Source organism: Ambystoma mexicanum, chromosome 2q (genome assembly GCF_040938575.1).
Source record: "Ambystoma mexicanum isolate Mex_15411 chromosome 2q, UKY_AmexF1_1, whole genome shotgun sequence".
Taxonomy (NCBI): Eukaryota; Metazoa; Chordata; class Amphibia; order Caudata; family Ambystomatidae; genus Ambystoma; species Ambystoma mexicanum.
Genome location: NC_090924.1, coordinates 94,470,717 through 94,494,266, shown reverse-complemented (window position 1 = coordinate 94,494,266; position 23,550 = coordinate 94,470,717). Strand labels below are relative to the sequence as shown.

Here is a 23,550-nt window from a genome sequence, read left to right as displayed (position 1 = left end):
CATTGTAGAATTGATGTACTCTTTGTGTTGCTGTATCAGAACAGAACAGAATTGTAAAGCACTCACAAGTGTTCCTAAATTTATATTTGTTGATACTGTGAGAAACCAGAAGGTGTCTCACCCGCTAGTCCTCGGGGGTCTCTCTCTCAGGTGGCCAGGGCACGGCCATAGCCTTTGAATCTAGACCCTGGGGGTGGACCAGTGCGGGAGGATCACCTGGGTGAGGGGTTTTCGAGGGCTGGTGGTGTTTCAGGGAGTTGGAGTGGGACACCTGATGGCGAGACCTGGTATCCCCCATCCTATAACACCTTACCCCATCCTATCAGATAGGATATTTAGAAACTCTACCCCCCCCCCCCCATTCCCTTCATGAACACTTTGACAAGGAGAGCCCGCTCTGGGAGAAAACAGACTCAAGCCTGAGAATTGTACCGGACATGTCCACTACTATGGTCAGGCAAAGTCAGGCAATTACTGGTAATCACTCACACCTGACTTCCATTAACTTTCCCTACACGTATAAAAGGCAGAGCACAAGAGCACCCTCTGAGTGAGGCAAAGCACATGAAGGAACAGTACTTTTTCAATGGCAGCTGAATGAGAGAAGAAAGATAGCAAACCAAGAAGGGTGCGCAAGGCGGGAGATACCCTTGACCTTTCCTGCGAGAAACCATTACTTTCCAGAACCCTTTAGAGTACGAAGTATAAAGCCAGGAAACCAAACTGAAGAATCCTGTATTGTATGTTGGAGATACCAGTGGCCTGCATGGCTGACCGGGAATGGGAGGATCTGCTGCCGCCGTGGTACCATCCTTGGCTCCAAGATCAAAGCAGCTCCTGAGAGATCAACACAGCCGGTGAGTTGGGACCGATGCAAGACCGGTCTGTGTTGAAATCAAGGTTGCAAGCGGCAACATTGTATTAAGAGCAGAAGAAGGAAGATTGTAACACGTGCAATGAAAGATGTGAGTAAAGCTCATATGCAGATGGATTTTTTGAAAATTGTATAAGAAAAATATAATACCGGTGACAGAGTGGTCCGGCACCACATGGATGCTCAATCAAAAGTCTCTGTAAGGTATCCAGCCAAGAAGTGACAGAAACTAAAGTAAGAACATTCTGTGAAGTGAATCGAAGTTGTCCTGTGACGGTTTAATCAAAACCCATTGCAAATTCGAAAGTCTTTGGTCTTTGATATCAAGAGGAAAACATAGAAAGTGAGATTACATGGTCTGAACGAGAGACACCAAATGTAAACTTTGTGCAAAAGGGGTCCGAGCCCGAACAAGGGAGACCAATTGTGAACAGTTTGATAAAAGGGGTGCGAGACCAAAAGAGGGGGACCCATGATGAAGCGTGGAAGCTAAAACTTGTGAATGTGAAATAGTGATGAGAAAGGAAATTTGGTGCTTGTTAGTTAAAACAGACCCTCTGCAACAAGATACTTTAATTGTAAAAGAAGCTGTAGCAGAAGGCCCTGATACCTATGCTTTAAACTGTATCCTCGTGGCAGAGAAGCCAGAGTCTGTGTGAAGCTTGAACGTCCCGCCTTACCCCGTGCTGAAAACGTGGGAAAGGGAAGCCACTGCTCTACTATCCTCACATTTTATTTCTTGAACTCTTTTCTTTTTGCATACATTATTGCCCCACACATTTTTGTATATACAAGTAAGGATTGGCAGTAGGTTTATTAGTATAGGCCCTTTTATTTTGACATAGACTCGACTAGGACTGCATTATTATTATTTGATGGTCGTAGCTTGCTCCCATCCTTAGATAGAGGTTTAGTAGACATTCAACCAACCCACTGAAGTTCAATAAACACCCTTGAACTGGGATCACTTGTGTCTGCCTTCACTGTTTGATACCATGCCTTCCTTACAATACACAGACAATTATCATTCTCTGTGTTACTGTTCAGTTCACGCATATGTTGTGGAACTCAAATAGTATTATTTTTAAAAAAATATTTGTTTTGTGTTTAAAGCATGGACCTAACTCGAGAGCAGCAGAGAGCTGTACACAGTGTGGGTAGCCAGCTTTTGGTCTGTGCGTTGGTATGAGCATCCTTTGTTATTAGTCCTTGGTCAGATTTTGTTGCAAGTGCGATGTTTTGAGAGATTTGCGAAATTGGAGAATTGTGGGGCCATTCCAAGACGACACCGAGATTGAGTAGAGGGTAGGTGCATAACACAAGAAGGATTGTTTGTGGGTCCTCTCTTTGTGGACGAGTTGTGATTCAAGCCTGTTGGTCGATTTGCTGTGCGACGAGCGTGTGATACCAGATTTGTGGAGCTTAGCCACCAGGTACGCTGGTGTGCTACTTGTGACTGATTTGTAGATGATACATGCAGTCTTGAACAGTATCCTGGCTTGGAGTGGAAGCCAATGTAGTTTGTGTACGAAGGTGGTAATTCGGTCAAATTTCCGTTCTCCTGTAATAAGACGTCCTGCAGTGTGGTGGACTGCTTTTAGGGGAGCCAAGTGAGCAGTTGGGTTCCCTGTCTGGAAAGATTTCCCCCATTGATGTGCAAGGCCACAATGGCCTGCACTACAGTCTGGAAGTCCTGCGGCAGGGTAGAGATTCTGGGCGAGGCTATTAACACTTTCTTGGCGATTTGTTTCTGGAAGGACAGGCTGCTGTCAATAGTGAAGCCTAAGGATTTTGCAGAATCTGAGAGTTGTGTATTAAATCATTCGATGTGCATATTATTGAGCCATTGTTGGACAAGTTGATTTTTAGCAGGCAAACTGATGAGGAAGATTTCAGTCTTGGATGGGTTTAGTTTGAGGTAGGCAGTCGACATCCACGACTGGATGATGGGTAAGAAATCGTGGCGATGAATGATGTCCTGCATGCTGTGTATTTTCATGTATAACTCAGTATAGTCTACATATTGGTGGATGGCTATGTAAAGGTTAAAAAGGATTGGTAAGAGGATGGAGCCTTGGGGGACTCCGCAGGAGACCTGGAGGTGATTAGAATGCAACAAGTTCCCATTGAGAGCTCTTTTGACATGCATCTTCTGCTTAGAGAGGCAAGGGGGTATATTCTGTTCTATTCACAGCTCAGAGAAGTGTATGGGCTAGCCTCTCCTACTCCCCCTGGTTCCAAAGACCCTATCTCAATGTCTTTTAAGAATGTCAGGAAAGTTATATATGAACTTAAAATGGAGGGATGTTTAGTACAGGTATGATTTATACTGTGCTCAAATTAGATTCACAATAGTGGGCTACTGTACTGGCTGATGTAGTCACAAACACCCTTTAGCTGGATAGAGACCTTGACATCATGGTTTGGCTGTAATGGTGTGCGTTTCTTAAAAACAAACAATTTGTGAAGCCAGAATTATAGGCTTTCCCAATACGTGTTAAAAATTGAGGAGACATATTTTTTAGCAACTTAAAGGGACCAGTGCAGGTGTCCATTGCTACTGGTGCCATCCAAAACAAAGGCCCCAATATCTGGAGGCCATTCAAACCCTAATAAAACTCTCTTATTAGGGGCTGATGATTGCTTCCCACCCTCATATTGTGTATCACAGACCAATTTGATAAATTTATCAAAACATATTCTTGCAATGCCTTTTTTCACACCATATCTATATGTAAGGTTTGTGGGGGAATGCAAGTATTCTGTATGGAGCGATATGGAGGGATAGGAAGTTAACATAGAAAAGTAAGGCCGCATTATTACAACACAATCCCATTTGTCATTAACATTGCATTTCAATTTGTGTGTTAAATCTCTTAATTAGGAGCTTATGGAAAACCACACACCTGCAGAATAATTGGAAAGTCTGATAACATAAGCTGTGTATATGTGTAAGTTCTGTCACAATGTCCCCCTTAATATGCAATTCTGCCTCAGTGTGCCGCATGTGCTGAGTTCTGTCCCTATTTGCCTTCTCTGCTGGGATTTGCACCTAAGAAAAGCCTTGATTTGGGCAGCTCTTACAATAGGGTAATGATGGAGATGGGCTCAGCATGTTACAAAAATGTATTTCATCTAGATAGGAGTCCTCCCATGTCGATCCTTAGATACCGGCAGGTTTGTTAAGGAGTTGCATGTCAGATTCACAGTAGCTTTTTAAAAAAATATTGTTTTGGTTTGCACAAACCCTTATACAAAACTCATATCACTTAAAAACCTCCAAATACCACCTCCAAATACCCGAACATATAATACAATACATCAATATTTACATCTTATATTTCAATAGAAAATATCACTGGAAAAAAGCAAAAGTTCATAAAATGGCCAATATTCACAAGGTCACTAACAATTCTCAGTTAGTTTCCAACCTTTTAAAATGTAACTGAGGCTATTAGTAATGCTGTATTACAGCCACATAAAAGTATCTGCCAAAATGCATCATGGTTCACCCTATCTATTTCATGAACAAAGTTCCCAAACATTTGTTGCTGCAAAGACTGTAGCTCTTGACAATTGAAACAAATATGGCTCAGTGTTTCAATTCCATTGTAGCAATATCTGCAAATATTGGTATTAGTTTGTTTCCTTATAAATAGACTTTCCTGTGTGTGTATATTAAGTTAAATCTAACTCTGAAAAACACTCTAAAATATCACCCATCTGGGCAACTTTGAATGCATCGCGGAGAAGACCCTTATTGTTTATTCTCCATAGTCAGATCCTTAAAAAGTTAAAATGTTCCCCTTCTGTCACAGGTGTTTATCCAATCATATTCATACAGCAACCTCTTAACTCTATTCTGGTTCTGTATCAGTTCTTCGATAGCACTATATATGCTAGCAAAAATTCCCAAGCACCTGAGTTTCAAGTTTGTCAGACAACCAGGATTTGGTTTCTTTAATTGGCACCGTAAATGATGATACAGAGAATTCACTTCTCCCTGAAATATAGTTCTATATAACGAGACATTGGCCATCCAATGTATATAAGTCTACATGGGCAAAAGGCTCAACTCATATCTTAGAATCACTGTAGGAATGCAGTCAGGCAAAGACAAGGCCCTGAGCCAGACCTTCCATTCTAACTTGTCAAAGTTACATTTCTCAGCTATTGAGGATGTTTCTAACCCATACAGGAGAGCTGGGATGACTTTCGGATTGTAATATTTTATAAGCGGAATGAATGAAAACCTGCAATACTTGCATCCTATACAGAACATTTGGACACCAAATTGCTCACCTTTTTTTTTAAAAGACTAACTTTACATAATTTACTTTCAGTCGCCTTGACAATCAAAAAACCTAGGTATTTTAGGTTCTTTGCTACTTCCAGGTGAACTTCACCCATTTTCCAGCAATGCTTTATCTTATTGCTACTTTTGAAACACATGATCTTAGTTTTAGTTGGATACATTATTTTTCCATTCAATATAGCGTGTCATTCAAAACTTGACAAGAGCTGCTGTAAACCCAGTTGCTTTTGATCTAGAAGAATTATGTCATCCACGTAGCTCAACTAAATTATTTTCTCCCCTGCAATTTCTGGTGAAACAAAAGCTGCATGGTCCACATCTTTTCCCCATGTCATACAGGCACAAATTAAACAAGCAAGGGGTGAGGACACAGCCCTGTAGTAGCCCCTTACTTGTTGATATAGACTTGTTAAGAGACCCCCTCATGTTGAGTCTTACACGTATGGAAGTATCTCTAAAGAGGTACACCACAATAGAGAGTATGGTCTTTGGTAGGCACAATCTCTGTAGTTTCAGACATAGGCATGATCTCTCTACCATGTCAAATGCCTGGTTAGATCAACACATGTGATATACAAAGGTTGGGTGTTCTTTTTGCATGCTTTTTACACTCGCGCATTGATAATAAGGTTATTTACACAGGTCCAAATGCCCCACCTAAAACCGGTTTGAAAATTAGAAAGACGCTCTGATGGGGATATGCATTTCTCAATTTCTTTCAAAACGAGCAAAGCAAAGATTTTGCAGTCAGCATTATGGAGCACTATTAGAGCACTATTGGCCTGTAATTAATTGGATTAGTGTGGTCGCCTTTCTTATGGATGGGAATAATAAAAGAAACTTTTCAACTTTCCGGAAGGTGGCTGGATCTAACATCTAGTATCTGGTTGACACAATATTGCAAGCAGGTAGGTCTTCAGTGGGAATCATACTATGCGGCTCCATTGCTTCCAATGGCTACACCTAGGACCACCTGGAGATAGCCTGGCTAAGTTTCACACATGATGTTCCCACACAGGGAAATGGTGGCCACAAACCTATCAGATTGATATGGACAGATTGCCCAAGTGCAGCTGCGCCCAGCTTTGGGGAACGTACTTCTCATTTACTGTTTTGCCTCCACATTACTCAAAATAAATACATTTTGTTTGGATTGATTCCCATTTCATTTTCCATTCTGATTGGGGGTGTTAGGCCATAGACGGGCTGTCGCTGATCACCCACAAGTTGTTCTCTTCCTGTACAATTGCTACACTATTGGATTGAAGTTATTTACCATTGCTGTGCCGTTTCTCAAAGATTTTGGAATGGAGACACCAGATTTCTGTTTTATTCTTCCCTGTGAATCAACTAATTTATATAGCATGCTTAGCTTTGTTAGTTACGTTTGCTCTCTCTCTCTATGCTATGATATGTAATTATGTTTTTACCATGTTATACACTTCTAGGCCATGAAGGGTCGCTTTCTGCCTCTTTTCATCACGTGGCACAGGCCGGAAAGTCCAAAGCCTTCAGTTATTATACTCACCATTAAAATATATTGTCATGGATTCATTGCACACATATTGATAGGTTGCCAGACATTTGGTCGAAAAAAATTGGTCGACCAGACAAATGGTCGAACCAATTTGATCGAAAACCAAATGGTCGAATTTTTTATTTTTTTTATTTTAACCCTTTTTTTTTTTTTTGGGGGGGTCCCCCCCCAACCCCCTTTTTTTCTCTAAAAACCCCTTTTTATATTAAACGAAAACCCGAAAAATAAATATATAAATAAAAAAAAAAATTCGACCATTTGGTTTTCGACCAAATTGCGTCGACCAAATTGCAGTCGACCAGTTTTTTTTCGACCAGTTGACTGGACACCATATTGATATAATCCTATCCCTTCCGTTCCCCGCTTATCCCTAAGGTTTCATGCCATAGTCTCCTTTTGACTCTGCTATTCAGGCCAGCAGTGGAGAACCTGTATTAGGATTCTCGGTTTTGTTTTTGGGTACATAACAGCAAACCCAAACAAATCAGCCTGAACACTACTAGAGTCCACTTGAGAAAATCTTGGGTCCAACATGCTCCTCTCAATACTGCAGGCACAGTGTAACCGCCATTCCTAATTCTGTACTAGTTTTTACCTAGTTCTGTATAAAAGGGGAGAAGGTTAGCACTATCCTTCACAAGGATGGAAGATGTCTAGTGAACTTAACAACAACATATGCTGTTAAGGCACTGCCACTTACTTTGTGGAATCACACCTGTCTTTTGTGGTGTCACAAGCTGACTATGTTCACAGGGAGCACCTTATCAATCAACTATGCAAAGACATCTCTGTGTTGCTCAGAGGTGCAGTAGGTGCCACGTCTGCGAGACATCAAATCTGTAATGGCAATATTTTGAACATTGTATTTTTGCTATTCTTTTATACTATTACTAGTATATATGCCCGTGTACACAGATCAGTAGGACCACAATATATCCTAAGCCAGCTACCTCTAGCGGTGACAACAGGCAAAGATATGCAAATGGGACCACTGTATTTCCTAAGGTAACAGCTCCCTCTAGCAGGGCATTATGTGCGTTCCGGCAGCCTCTACTGCGCATGATGGCTTCAGACAAACATACATCTGACATTTTATTATATAGGAAAAAGTACTTTTAACTGGTTTGAGTTTTGAATTTAATTTTCTAATGATTTGTTTTCAAAATGTTGTGTACTCTGCTTTTATATAGCTTTAAGGCATGTTGCTGAAGTTATATAACAGAAAAGAAAGCAAGAGGATGTTAAATCAGCTATGAATACATTACATCTACTCCATTTTTTCAACATTTATCCAAAAGAGTACAAGTGTTAACCTTCACCTTATTCTTGTATGCCTTATTCCTAAATCTCCCTTTGTCTCATCTCTGTACCCACTTTACCTTCGATTCACCTTTTCCTATTCCTCTGCAGACCAAATACACTAACACCCGGACAATCCTTGGCAGTGACCTCAATGGTGGTGATGTTGCACATTATAAAATCTGTCTAGCATAACATACCATAACATAGTATGGCTTGCTGATCTGCACTGAGTTTAACAAAAAAGAAAGTTGTAGTAGTAGACAAGTAACCAGCAATGTCATGCTATTAAGACAGCATGCCTAGAGTCCTCTTAGGTAGGAGGTATCTGGATTCCTTTTGGGTCCAATGGGCTCTGCCACAGGGATCAAGCTTTTCATCCAGCAATAATGGGGAGAAACCATGCCATCAGACACCATGTATGAGCCACTACTCATGTAATGGTTAGTTCTTTCTTGCCTGATTTTCTCTGTCATCTTTTCTAAAGTGCATTTCCTCCATAGTTGATTATTCTCATGGGCATAGCTATTCCGTGGTGTCGCAGAGTTGTCTGATCGCTGTGCCATAGTCTTCATACAAGACATTTTTAATGCACATTGTTTTGAAAGACGAGAACAAAATGAGCTGGGAAAGCACAGAGCTCTCAAGATGCAGTAATCACAGTTGAGATTCATACATTTTGAGATTGGGTTGCCATGATTAGTAGGCCAAGTATCATACTTGGTTAATGGAGAGTTACTGTCTGACCTGACACTGCTGTTGTTATGCTAGTAGCTGACAACAGAAGAGGGTGCAGTAGGCCCTCAGGCCAAAGTGGGAGCCCCTTTGCTGTTCCTTCAGCAGCAGAGGCAGGAAGATCTGCTTAGCGCATGTGGAGCTCTGCTTAACTGCCCCTCTAGCACAGGACCATACCGAATAGGAGAAGCAAAGCAAATGGCATAGGAAGGAATACCACCCCTGTGTCATAGAAAGCTTGATAGGTGATTGTTTTCGTTTTGAGAGTGACGTTTATTCTACATGTAATCTGGACACACGTATCTGTTGCCTGATGTGTCTGTTTTAGATTTCAGTCAACATTTGGTTTTGCTGTATGCATTTACTTTCAATTTTAAGCATTTTTACTCAATTTCTTAATTTCACTGTTTGATATTACGTGTGTCACTGGTCTCATCACGTCATGTCCTTTGCACCACTGTACTTGCCAGTTAGTACAGTACTCACTGGAGAGCTCTGCATGCTTGAGCTTACACGTAAAACAATGCGTTAATACTTGTATTTATTCAGAACATGATTCTGAAAATGTTTAGCTCGCCTGTGCCTTACAGAAGCACCCATAATTACCAGTTTTGTCCAAATTATTCCTTGCACAGAACAACATGTAACCTCAGGATAGTTTACCCTTTAAAGGACATAACCACTGAGGGTTAACTTTAATTTCTGAGCACAATGAACATGGACACCACCTTAATTATTTTAATACTCTGATTAAGAGCTATAGCGCTAAACACATGCAGGTGTCAAAGAGATTTTCATCAAGAATATTCTTAGCAACTATCGAAACTGACAATGTGTTTTTTCACTAAGTGTATAGTAATGAACAATACTTGGAACTAGTAATGCAAGTTTACATTTTTGCTAATCTAGTACACAGAATTTAGGAGTGTGCGTACCTTATAGCTAATCAATAATATTTGTTTAACTATATGAAACAATGGGTTGGAGTGTATCTCACCTGGATAGGTACAGCAGTGCCTTAAAACTATATGACATGATAGGTTATTTATAATTTGCTTAATACCCAGAGGTTTCTAATAGCAGAGCCGGGGATCGAACCTGTGGTGCTCCATGTCATCTTGCTTCCAAGGCGAGCATGTTGCCCCTGAGCTATCCTCCCGAGACAAAATATATGTCCCGAGACATATGTAGCTATGATCCAAAATAACGCTTTTCACACTTTTGTATTAGACTGAGTAGGAGATTTATAGAATTATAGATTTTTCACAAAGGCCTGTGGATGTATATTTTCAGTCAATGTCAGAGGTAACTCCTTATGAAATAGGGCTTTTGGTATAAAGGCATCAACAGTTTAAACCTTTGGATTATGCAATTTATAATAATTCATTTATGTATTTATAACATAGTCCTATAACAAGAACTTCCTTATTTTTTATCAATCCATCAGGTTGGTGCTTTCTGAATTGCTTTTTTAGTAGCCAAAATAAGAGCTAAGGCTTTTGACTGATCGTTTTTCCATTCCAAATGTCTGTTCTGTACTGGAATTATAAAATTAAGCAAGCATTCAATCTCTGCTAAAAAAATAACCTTAATTAAGCATTGATCCAACAAATCCAGATTCAAAACTTTCTCTTCTCAGTCTTCATCTATGCATGCAGACAATAATCTACCAAGGAATTTGTCATGAATTTTAAAAAGGTTCACATCCTAGGTTATCTCTAAAACAAAAGGATTATGCTCACTATCTAAACATTATACAAACTTCATATATAGTACCCTTGACTAATCCTGGTTGAGTATCAACAAATAATCAATCATACTAGATTATAACATTTGCTTCCCTTTACCTTCTCTAAATAAAAGTAATAGAGCACATGGTTGTCACATAGAAGCACCATGAAAAGCATTCTAAAAGTTGAAACGAAACATACAGTGATCACAAGAATCCATAATGCAATACTTAAATATGTTCAAGAACCTTGTCAGTATTGAGGATTTGATAGAAAAGAGACAACATTCACAGAACCCCGCTATGTTATGGCCTATGAGTCCTTTTTTGGTGGTATAGTATAACAAGAATAAACCTCTAAACCAGGAAATGTAACAGCCATATTTCCTGAAATATTAATATATCAAAGGATTATAAACACATACAGTATCAAAAAGCTAAGAGGCAAGTAGCAAGTACTGAAATGTTCCATGGTAGGAATTTTATCTGATTTATAACCACTTGGATTACAAAATGTCTGTGATTAATCTTTAGTTGTTCAAAATCAAAAGTAATTACAATTACAATAAGAAGCTTCAAGCAAATTAAAGTCCTAAAATAAATTATTTTAATATGCTGGATGTTGGAAAATCCATGTGTAGCAGATGTTATGTCAAACATGTTTTGAACAATGCAAGAATAAGGACAGAACAAATATCAAGAGTTGGTGCATTAAATAATTTAGCAGCCACAATTTAGGATTAATGAAAGCTTGGAAAAGTACAGAGAGGGCTTAGGGAAGTAAGTAAAACCTTAACAGAGGATGGTATGTTTCTAGAAAGCTGATAAAGAGAAATGCAAACAGAAAGATAAAGAGGTAAAAGGGCAGGTATATATTTTGAAAATAATTTGTAATTTGTAATACAAAGATAATGAAAACATGAACTGATAGGATACCAATGAAGCAGAGCCAGATAGGCTGAACTATTATCAGAATACCCTGAGCCAAAGGTGATCCGTGCAATGTAATGGAAGATAGACTGAAGAGGAAGTAAAGCACCATTTGCAAGTCTAATATATAATGAACAAAAGTAATTTAATCAATGGACCGGTGTTTGAAGAAGAAGATTAGTGGAAGTAAATGTAAGAATCATCCGAAAATTATGTAATTGATAGAGACATGTGCGTACTTCGGAAACAATTTGATGTTGGTATGAAAATGAAAAATCTAAAATAAAACTTAGGTTGAGAACTGAGACAATAAAACGTACTTGAAAAGGAGGAAAATAAATAACTAAAGGACAAAAATGAATGGTGAAGCGGAAAAATGAATATAAATTTTCCAAGCATTTTGACATAGAAAACATGTACCCACCGAAAGATTTATTAGACAATATGCAGTAAAATGATGATGCAATAAATCAGAAAATAACGGAAAGGAAAAGTATCATTATGGAAATGAGCTGCTAATGGATTGTGTAAGGTGAAAAGAGGAGGACCAAGATACAATCCTTGAAGAACACCATAAGGGGAAAGATATAAACTAGAAGGATGTCCTTTCCAATAAACCAAACATGAATAATTTTGAAGATAAAATGAACACTAAGAAAGAACAGAACCAGAAAAAACAATGGAAGATAGAGAAGGCAATAAAGTTGAGTAGTCCACAGTGTCAAAAGCCACACATGGCCCCAAAATAGAGGAGATTGTATAATGCTGTGCATGGTAGAATCTGATGCAGCAGGAAGAGATGTATCAGCTAAAAGACCAGGTCTATCGTTATATCTGAGTGAGAACTAATGGAAGTCAACAATGTGGATTCGGGTGGAATGAGTACTTCAGATTTTTGAAAGATTCATTAGATTATTCACTGATACAGAATAAAGAGACACTGAGATCATTGCAGAAGCTAATGAAAGTGTGTAGCCAGTTGGAAGCTTATTTATCAGACCGTTCTGCCTAATTGGTAATACAGACTAAGCAGTCTTATTATGTAAAAGGAAACAAGGCAGACAGATTTCTTGCAGCAAAATTGCATAAACTAACATAGAGGAATTATATCATGGAATTAAAAGAGGACGGGGACACTGTGAGGAGAGTGGTAAGGGATAAAATGTGTATTAGGGAGACCATTTATAGACAGCTGGTAGAACGGGAGACAATGGACCCTAGGAAACAGAGAGATTTTTTCCAAACGGCAGAGTTGACTAGGGTTTCAGTGGAGGATAGGGAGCTGTTGGAAACAACCTATTTCCTCGGCTGAGGTGGAAAGGATGACTGACATATAGTATATGCAGGTTTTCTGAATCTAGCTAAACAAACCCCAGAGAGTGGGAGTTCCAATTTCTCTTCCACAATTGGTTGTCAGTTTATATTTGGACACCAACGTAAGGCATTATCCCAGAGCAGGACCCACAACCATGTTCTCCACCAACAAAGGTGTGCGCCAGGGTTGTCCATTGGCTTCACTTTTGTTTATAATTTTTTTTATCAGATTTTATGTCTGCCTCATATCTGCCAGGACTTTACCCTCCCTGTTTGAATGAGGCAAGCAGCCTTAAATATACATCCAATTATTTTAAAGACAACGGTCTTAAATTAAATTTGAAGAAAACCAAGATCGTTTGTTTGGCTCAAAAAAAGAAAATAACTATAACTGGTGCATAGACAATGTGAATTTAACTCTGGCTGATTCATATTGCTAATTGGGAGTCACGTTCCCATGTAACTGCTTGTGGTCTGCACATTTAGCATTCATAGAAAATAGTTTAAGTACAAGCCTGGGTGACATTAGAAGATTTGATCAAACATTCTGCAGTTTCTGTTTTGATAAATGTATTCGAATGCTGAGTGTTAAGAATTAGTTTACCATATTTTATGATAGCGAGACCTGGGGAAGCGTGAGCTGCACCACTTTGGATCGTATCTTATACATTTGCTTTAAAAGCTGTTGGGTTTGACATCCAGCACCCCAGGATCTCCCCTTGCTTTGGAGTCCGATGTTCCAAATATTGGTGTTCAGGCTGAATGTAGGTTTTTAGAGTATTTTCGTAAACTAGAGTCTGTCACGGAGGTGAACACTATTATTGTGAATGTGAGGGAAGAATTAGCAAATGCTGTGACGTATGTTATTTACCCCTGGTATAAGACGTGTGCCATTTTGTGCAAAAAATTGGGAATTGTCTTTGATGAAATAAGGGGTGACCTGATTAAAAAACAACAATTGCTTATGAAATCTAGAAGAAGAGAATTTGACCCTGAGATAAATAGCATGGAAAATGTATGCTCACTTGGTCATCTGATCAGTGCTTGTCGTATTTATTGTGAGAATCTTTTGTTAAGTGTGTTGGATATATTTGGGGTTATACCTAATACTGTGTTATTTTATTATGGTGGTAAATAGTGGTCTTTTTTGTGGTATAGTATCTCTTGTGATCATTGCCTATACTATACTTATTACCAGGGTTACTCTTTGCACCAGATACTGGACTTTATACACTCAGTGGGGTGATAGTAATTCTCTTTTCCACTCACAGCATTTTATGTACAATGCTGCCATATACCCTTATGGACAAAATGCAATATATATATATATATATATATATATATATATATATATATATATATATATATATATATATATATATATATATCAGCAAATAATTGTATACACACACCTGGTCAGGCACTACTAAGATTCACTTACTAGAAAAAAATCTACTTCAGATTTTACCACATGTGGCAATATGAATTACCGCCTATGGTAAAATAAACCTCTCCTGTTGGACCTCGGTCTATGCGCTAATAAAATGCAGTCATGTAATGAGAACACAACCCCGTTTGTTTTTAAATCTTTTGTTTTTTATCAAATGTTATAATTCAAGGTTGTTCAATTACATTATGCGATACAAGTTACTGTTACATGAGAATGCAAAATGCCTTTCATTAGAGTGTTCACCCACATGAACAGAACCACCTGTTTACAATCTTACCACCCGACCTTGGACATGAGGAAACTGACAGGAAACACAATTTGAGAAAGAAAAAAAAAACACAAACAGTGTGAATACCTTCATGAACATTTGAAACGTGTACGCTTTAAATATTGATAAACCCTGCACATGAAACAATCTGCTTCCCTACCTGACTGCTTGCCAGGTACACGCAACCCCCTCACTTGTGACCTATATTACGTAGAGCTGATGGCGATACTTCTGTCCTAATTTGGCATGGAGCCGGGGTCGTGCAGATAAGCCCAGTGAACGACCCTAAGCTTGGGAGTCTGTCAGTCTGTCAGCTTGCTGCAAATCGCTGTTACTCCGAATTAAGTCCCCGCCTGCCTGACAGCCCATCTCAGCATTCAAAGATTCCAGGAAGATGTCTCTTTCAGGATGTTTCTGAATGACTGCCCTCCTACACCCACTCACAGTCCCTTGTATGACCTCTCGCTGCCACTCAAAAGGAACTACCTCCCATCTAGATCATGCCCACATCATCCGACCTGTTCAGTGTATTTCCCCATTGAAAATAACTATCGTACTGTACAACAATGTCACATCTCTTCCTTTCGCTTCCCTTCGCTTCCTGACTTAACAATGGTTTGTCTTTAGCAAACGGAACTTCATATTTCATATTTGCAAAAGCCACCCAGCTCCTAATTGCACATTTAAACCTCATTCAAAAAGAGCATTTTCCAAAACCATTTTCAGATTATTCTCATATAGACCAATTTGCACTAATTGTTATTAATGACATGTTACATGTTACTGGAAAGGGCTTAGTATGTTAATGTATATTAGTATTTATGTTCAGTGCAAGCCAGGCAAATGAAATATCATCCTGAAGTGAACAATTTTAAACATGCTCTCTGTTCCTGACCCTGTGCCCCGGCTGCATTTGCCACTGCTTGCATGTGTTTCTATTTCTCTGTTTCTGTATAAAGCCCACTAACACTACATGTGCATACTGAACTAATAAACCCCTGTAACACACAGCCCCCCAGCTATTCACAGCCCCCTAGCTACTCCTACAGTGTCATTCATTCCCCGGTGCAAAGACGTATCATCGCAATGGTGCGATTGAATGTCTTACCAGTGAGGGCCTGGAAGACATAGCTGTTCAACACAAAGCTTTCAACCTGTCGAAGTTGTGGCTGATGAGGATTTAATACATTTTCTAATTATGTGCCGTAAAGTTTTAGAACGGATATGCCTATGGTTGAGAAGATATTTTAGTGTCAATAATATTACGCATGTCTCTGATGCCATGGATTTCATTTTGTCATGTGCTGATGCTTGCTTCATTAATGATGTATGTGAGTATATTACCATAGATTTTAAATGTATTGTAAAAAAGTTTTTATTAATTTCTATTGTATATTTTAATATGACTATTTTTGTATTCTGAATTGTACTGCATTTTATCTGATGTAAATGGTGAAAACCGAAATAAAGTATTATCTCTCTGCCTCATAATAAAGCACCAGGACCATATGGGTTTGAAAATGGTTAGGAGTTCAAACCATGGTTAGTGCAAACCCTAAATTATTTAATGCCATACAAGTTATCTTGGAGTTTTCCCAGTATATGGGCCTTTGTACAACGACACTGATATTCAAACCAGGCAAAGAGCTGGCGTGCTATTCAAGATACCTTCCTATATCTCTTCTTAATGGAGACGCTAATATATATGCTAAAATACTAGCCACACGGCTGATGCCGATCTTACTTAAAATAATCCACCTGGATCAATCAGGGTTTATTCTTAGGTGTAACACAGAGCACAACATTAGGAGAGTGGTTAACCTCATTGCTTGGGATGCTCAAACTGGTCAGACAATGTCAGTGGCAGCTTTAGATGAGAGGCAGCAGTTTTAAAGCATGAACTGGGGGTATTTTCGGCACCTGCTTGAAGCGTTTGGTTTTGGAGCTATGTTCAAGCATTGGGTATTGGTGAACTTTCAAATCCCGTTCATCAGAATGAATTTAAATGGTGTGTTGTCTGCCCTGATTGATATTACAAGGGGCACGCAACAAGGGCGCCCGGTATTTTGATTGGTTTTTGCAAAGGTGATGGAACCTCTAGAATGTGTGATTAGACAAGATACTGTAATTAAAAGGGTTCCGAGTAATGGAAGGTCCCATAATATCGCATTACATGCAGATGATGCCCTGTCATACTTACTTAAAATGGGTCAGTCATTACCAAGGGGAATGGAGATCTTGCAGGACTTTGGGCAAGCCTCTGCATTTGTGATCAATTATGAGTAATCTAAGGCACTTAGTGTATCTGAAGACCCTGAGTGGGTGAGTGAATGGAGTAGGGCATATCCTCTTATGTGGGTACAGGAATGAGTTGACTATCTTGGGGTGACATTGATGCCTGGCTATAAGCAATTGTATGAGGTAAATATCCTTCCTCTCTGGAGGAAAGCAATGGAAGATCTGAAGCAATGGGGAAGGCAGGAACTGTTATGGTTTGCTAGAATTGCAAGATCAGGAAGGCGCAAGATGAGTTGGCTGGCCCAATGCATAGGGTGGGGCTTAGACCCAAATCTGAATGTGTCAAGCCCATGGCGGGAAAAGACTCTGCATGTGGCATGGCATGCAGGAGGAACAGAACTAGAAAAGGAGTAAAGAGGTGGTCAAGGAGGTGGCCGAGAGGGAAGTCAGGATCCTAGGAGAGGCAGTTGATGGAGCTCTTGTAAGCTCGCTACTGGAATGTATGGAAGGTAAACACAGACCGATCTGTCTTGCAGAAGAATAGAAGCTCTACTTAGACAATGAGCCCCAAGACTGCGGGCCATTTATGCATAAGTTAATTCCCCCAGGGCCTATAGTAATAGGCCTGAGCATAGCGAGGGCCTTAACAAAGATTGTAAGAGTGCATGCTGAAGTGACATATTGATCATGTAATCTTACTATTGTTTATGTGATCCATTTGAATATGATTGGTCAGTATTTCTAGCACTGGCACATATAAATGATAGTAAGTTTAACTGATCAATTTATAGTTAACTTAGAGGATTGGTAGGGACTGGTAGTTTACCTTCTCATTTGAACCTTATATGAGCAGCCATTGTATCTTTCCACTGCAAATCTCGCCTATTATCTTACACTTTAACTTTTAACTTTTCAAATTATCTATACATTTGGGTCTAGCACAGCAATTTAGACTGATCAACTTGCTTCATGAGTGCACTGCATGCTGAAGTGAGCCAGCCATTTTATTAGGTCTGGGCGTATGTTCTGAGCTAATTTAATTTAAGGTGCTTTTTATTCCTATATACTTAACTGGTAATGTGTGTTTTTAGAATGTTTTTTATGTTAGTCCTATTCTGGATTAGTTGAAATGGGTGAAGGGAAGAGTTAGGCAGGTTGAGGAAGAGGCTGTTGCAATCATCCAGCCTGGAGAGGACAAGAGCTCTGGAGACATTGAGTTTCTGGGAAAAGGTGAGGAAAGGGAGAATACCTCTGAGGAAGGGTAGCTGAAAGTGTGCCTTCTTAGCAAGGTCTGTGATGTCTGTCTCTTTGTCTGCTAATTCCATCAAGACTTCTCACTACCTGTCATCACACACAGCATCTATTGTTCCTCCTTCTCTCCACTCTCTGACACCGACACAGCCCAATTTCTTATTCAGGCTCTTATTCATGTATGTTGGTTTGCTGTTGCTGTATTTTATAATGATATAGATATGTACTGATGGTACTTTTTATACTGAATTAAGGTTACAGGAATGTTGGTCTTATTTTATATTATGTTTAGTTGTTGATAATATGTTAAATCTTAGCATCAAATTCTCAACATTTGCAGTTTTGTAGTTTTTAGAGGTAGGATTTAACGTTAATTTTCTTTCCCCTTGATAGTCTCACATTTTTAAAGAAGTATTGCACACATTGAATGCAAATTAATTTGACATCTCTGGAGGTTTTCATTTGATGCATATTTGTACTCACATTTTTTGTATGTTGTATTTATTGTATTGTATTTATTGATGTATATAGCCCTTTCACTAAAGCAGTGCACACAAATAAAATGGTAACACTTTAGGTAGGTAAGTCACAATAATACATGATTCAAAGAAAGGAGATAAGATTTGAGGGAAACAAAAAACGAAGAAAGAGGAGTTAAAGACCTAATGGATAGATGTAATGAATTCCAATGTTTTGGGGCTAATAACGAAAAAAGAACAAAAGCACAAAAGCGATTCAGAATGTAGAGAACGGCAGAAACATAGATAAATATTAAAGACAGGTAACTTAACAATATAACCAAGAGTGGTATTGTAAAAGGAAAAAAAGAATAGGACCAAATGTTTGCCAGCTCAAAAAAACAGAACAAGAATGACCCGAGAGACAACTTTAACTATTGATGAACTGAACCTAAAAATCCCAGCAATGAGAAAGTAAAGACTGATCAACAGTACCAAAAGCTGCTGATAAGTCAAGAAGAATATGAATAGAAGATTATTTAGCATTACTAGAGAAGAGCAGTTTCTGTCAAATGTTGAGAATGAAAACCAGAACAAAGTGGAGAAATAAGAGTCTGAAGGTCAAGGTAGGTACAGAGCTACGCAATACAGGTGTGGACACATCAAGAGTAGACTTTCCAAGATTAGTTAGATAACAGCATGTTGGAAATCTGAAGAAAGTAGATTTAAAAGTATTCAAAAGTGAAGTAAGAATAGGAATCAAGTGAGGACAAACTTTGGGAATAAGAGAAGAAAGGACAGGATCCAGCGTAAATGCAGTAGGTGGAGCCTGAATAAGAAATTGGGCTGTGTCGGGGTCAGAGAGTGGAGAGAAGGAGGAAAAATAGATGTTGTGTGTGATGACAAGTAGTGAGAAGTCTTGATGGCATTAGCAGACAAAGAGACAGAAGAGCAAAGGTTAGACATCTCCTTAAAGTAAAGAGCAAAGCTGGTAAGGGAGAGCTGTGAGATAGAGGAAGGATCTGGGAGAGGAGATCAAATGCGATTCAAAAGCTGGAAAAGGCACCATGGTTGGGGAGAAAGAGAAAGAATGGGATTAGAATAATGCTGTTTTTAACTGTGTAAACTGCATAGTCCTAAGTAATAATCTGCAAATATGTGGTTTGTACAACATCAAGATTCGAAATTGAGGGGAGCTTGGAGCTATTTATCTCCTGCTTGGTGCCTAGTAGAGTCTTGTTAGCTTGACATCAACAGCTACCAGAAACTACTCCCCAGGCCAAATGATGCCGAACAAACACACCAAAGTGAGTTTAACTCTGTGCATTTGGGACAACCCTTAAATAAACTGTAGAACACATCTGTATGACATTTAAAGCATAAGGGGTCACAAAACCATAAACAATTAACACAATTATATGTTTCCATCTTATGTGAAAGTTAAATATACGGAAAGCTATGCACTATCTTTATCACATGGGTTGGAGGTTGATTTTAATTCCACTCACTTTTTGTTTCTTATCTGTTTGTAATTGATTAAACATGTTAAAAGTTATTTTATAACTATATAACATTAAATAAAAATATCTATATGCACTAGCTCCTCATTCCCCAGTGGTAGCTCATGCCCACAGCTTAATGCCGGATATGCAGGAGTTTCTTTTAGCTCCTGCTTATCGAATCTTAATTTCGAGCACTGCAACATAAAGTGGAAAGCTTTGAACTTTGATGCTGTATTGATGTGGAATTGCTTAACATTGTAATCAATGAAGATAGTTGACATTTCCCATCTTTTTAATATTATATTTGTGGTTGAACGAGTAGGTGGAATGTTCTAAGAGCATATGTAAGCAAAAGGGAAAGGAATGTAATGTGACTTGCCAGGGTCTACATGACTGATATGTAGTTCTAAGTGTGTTTTGCATTTGTGGGCTATTATTTGTAATACTTCTATGAAGGAACACTTCGTTTTGCCTTCTGTCTGTGTGTCTTAAGTTATCTGCTTGATTGTAGGGATTTCTTATTAAGCTGCGTCTATTAAACCATCAGTGTTCATTGTCTTCAAATATGTTTTGTTTTATTTTTCAGGTTTGGGTGACTTTTTGGAAGCTGGCCTTGGAATTGATTTGCAAGTGCCATTAAAATACAACATTTATGTACAAGTAAGGAGCGTTGCATAGGTATGATGGCATTTTTTAAGGTTCGTTTTTGACTAGATTGAGTTGTTTAGACTGAATGAGTAATAGTTACATTATTTATTAATGGTCGATTATGTTTCGATGGAATTCACGTTTTTGTTCAGTTGTGGACATATAAGGTAGGTATTTACTTTCGGCTCACTGTTTCCATATTTTCGCATCTTCATATTGCATACTTGCTATCAAATTAATGATGTTTTTGGAGGAATAATACAACTCTTGTCATTTAGCTTGTTGGGTAAAAAGATCGAGATGGTAGAATCTTTTGATTATTTGGCTATTAGTTTGCTTCCCTCCAATGGAAACCATTAGTTGGGAAGAGCTTTTCCATGCTGGGTCATAGAGGCAAAGCTATCCTAAATTTTCAATGAAATACAAGGACAGGCTAATATTAAGTGCCCTCAACATTTACCGAATGCAAGCTGTCTCACAGTACTTTCACCTCACTCTAGATGAAGCATCTGCTGGTATCATTTGTGTTCGCAATGAACAGGAACATTTGTCATGGGCAGACTTTGAGAAGGAAGTTAGACACCAATTATCACCTTACCAGTCTATTCAGGAAGGCAAGAAAGCTGCTTATACTATGAAGTCAAAGCAAAATGAGTCACCTCGCCAGTTCTTTCAAAACTTAAAAAAAGCATTTTCACATGTTGATGTGACCTTTACTCCTAACTCTATAGAATGTAAAACTGCATACTTTTATGGGCTCCACAAATTAAATTGTCTCCCAGGTAATTTGTGAATTTGACAGGGAAAAACCACTAGAATTAATAATAGAACAGGGGACCAAACTGTATGAAGTGATATTTGGTCAGAAAGAGGAGGGACCTAAGAATTAAGAGGCAAAACCAAAGTCTAAGGAATCCAGACCAGCAATTTTGGAGGTGAAGTCTGTAAAGATGCCGCTAGAAACAGCCAAAACTCAGGCAAAGAACAACATGACACCTAATCAAAGGGGTGTGCCTCCACAGAGGATATCAACCCAAACTCCTACGTTCCAATCTATTGATCCCAGTGATAGAAGTTCTTAAATTAGCCCTAGAAATCTTGGTAGTTCTCCCAGAGTGGGATTTTCCCATGATATGCCATGGCCTAAATAACAATCAGAATCAAATGTACAATGGCCCATAAAAGACACTAGGGGCACAGAGTGAATTTGACCCTAATACAATTGTATATGGCCACCAAGAAAGACCAAGATATGTGGATAGATTCACTGAAAATGGAAACCAGCATAGGGAACAGTTCCCACCAAATGAAATACAAAATATGAATTATGTAAATCGTCAATATAATCAGTCACCACCATTGATCGACCAGGGTCAAAGGATGGTCATTCCACGTTCTCCACCTCCTGTGTTATGTGAAATCAGAGGAAACACACATAGAAATCAATCTCTTAAAAGATATCGGAATAGGCCTAATCAAGGCGAGTTTAATCATTAGTGGCCCAGACGACAAAGAGAGTAATTCAGGGACACGGACAGGTTTCAATGCTTCGAGGCCTAAGTCAAACTTGTTGTCTGAACAGATAGGAAAATTATGTACAGTCCAAAAGCAACAGCCAAGTGAGGGTGCAGAAGGTCATAGGAGTGATTGTGTGTGTAACGACAACAAATGACTACCTATTGACCTGTGCCCTGTTGAGAACACAGATTCCCATGAATCACCGTTGAATAAAAATACTGAATTGCTTGCTGATTTAAAAACAGGAAAACAAATGAATGAAAGTAAGACAAGGAATTTCAACACACACAAAAGGGCAGTGTGGTTCAATTTGGAGTTGAACCAGACCATTCAGGTGTGTGAAGATGAAGAACTGAAAGGGGAAAATGAACAAGAAGAACCCAAAGAACAGAGAAGCAGATTTAAAGATTACATTTGGCTCTAAGAGTATTCACCACAATGTGTGTATCATGAGTGGAATACAAAACAACTTTTTTTTGGGAAATTACATCATGCACAGAGAGTGTATAGTATTAGACTTTCAAAAGATATAGAAGACCAGGTAACCTACCTGGCCACACAGCCGCTCTCTGTATTTGCCCAACAAGGGCCGTGCAATTTCCAAAATTAGAGTCAAGTAGCAAATGTTCACTGTGCTAGCAGAATAAATCTTGTCCAAATAAATCACTAGTCAGGTCAAAAGTGATATGCGTTTATCAGAAAGAAAATTCCAAAATGGTCACTAATTTAATCTTAGTGAGGGCGCGGCTAACACATCCCATAATTGTTATAGACATAAAGTGCCAATGCATTTCGGAGCATGTCGCTCCTTCGTCAGGGCAAGTCTAAATTACACAAACTGTAGAGTATTGCACAAAAGTAATAGGTTTAAGAAAACATAGACATAATTATAAATGTGGTACAAAGTATAACCATGCGTGAAAAAAAGTAAAAAATGACATACCAATGTTTGATGAGATTCAGGGTGTATGGAAAGGGTAGGCCGTAAGGAAAAGAGAAAATACCAAAATGAATATTGTGCAACTCAAAAGTGTAAATGGTGAAAGATGGTGAAAAGCATGGAAAGTTACCTCAAGGGATCGAGGTAGCCCGTAGTAAAAATGTGCGGGGAGTTGTCAACAAATCCACGTAAGATCGAAGGTCTAGGGACCAGACCAGATCAACACTTCAATCTGTGGGTGCAACGGCATGTATTAAAGTAGGCTGAAAATGAACCTTTCACAGAAGCCGGTTCCATAGGTCTAGAGGCTCACCTGCACTCGTAAAGCTGCGAGTATACTGAAGCTAGGATTGCGGTCAAGCGGAGGATGCCGTTCCGCATTGTCAGGAAACAGCGTTGCCAAGGTTACTCATGCTAATATAGACACGTGACTCAAACGTGTCTTGAAACCGGCGCGATGCCGATACGGGGTTGCACACTATGCAATCAGGCAATCCAGGACAAGATTGATAGAAAAAAAGAAATGTCAGTGTAGCTGGAGATG

At 38.9% G+C, this 23,550-nt stretch overlaps 1 protein-coding gene and 1 non-coding gene across 6 annotated transcripts in view; one reads left to right on the top strand and one right to left on the bottom strand.

The window, feature by feature from the left end:
* LOC138569187 (ankyrin repeat and fibronectin type-III domain-containing protein 1-like) overlaps positions 1-23,550 on the bottom strand; it is a 2,784,778-nt gene that overhangs the window by 2,028,371 nt on the left and 732,857 nt on the right. The gene's annotated exons all lie outside the window — the stretch shown is intronic.
* LOC138570373 (U6atac minor spliceosomal RNA) lies at positions 7,325-7,452 on the top strand. Its single transcript, XR_011303454.1, has one exon. It is a non-coding gene; the product is annotated as a U6atac minor spliceosomal RNA (small nuclear RNA).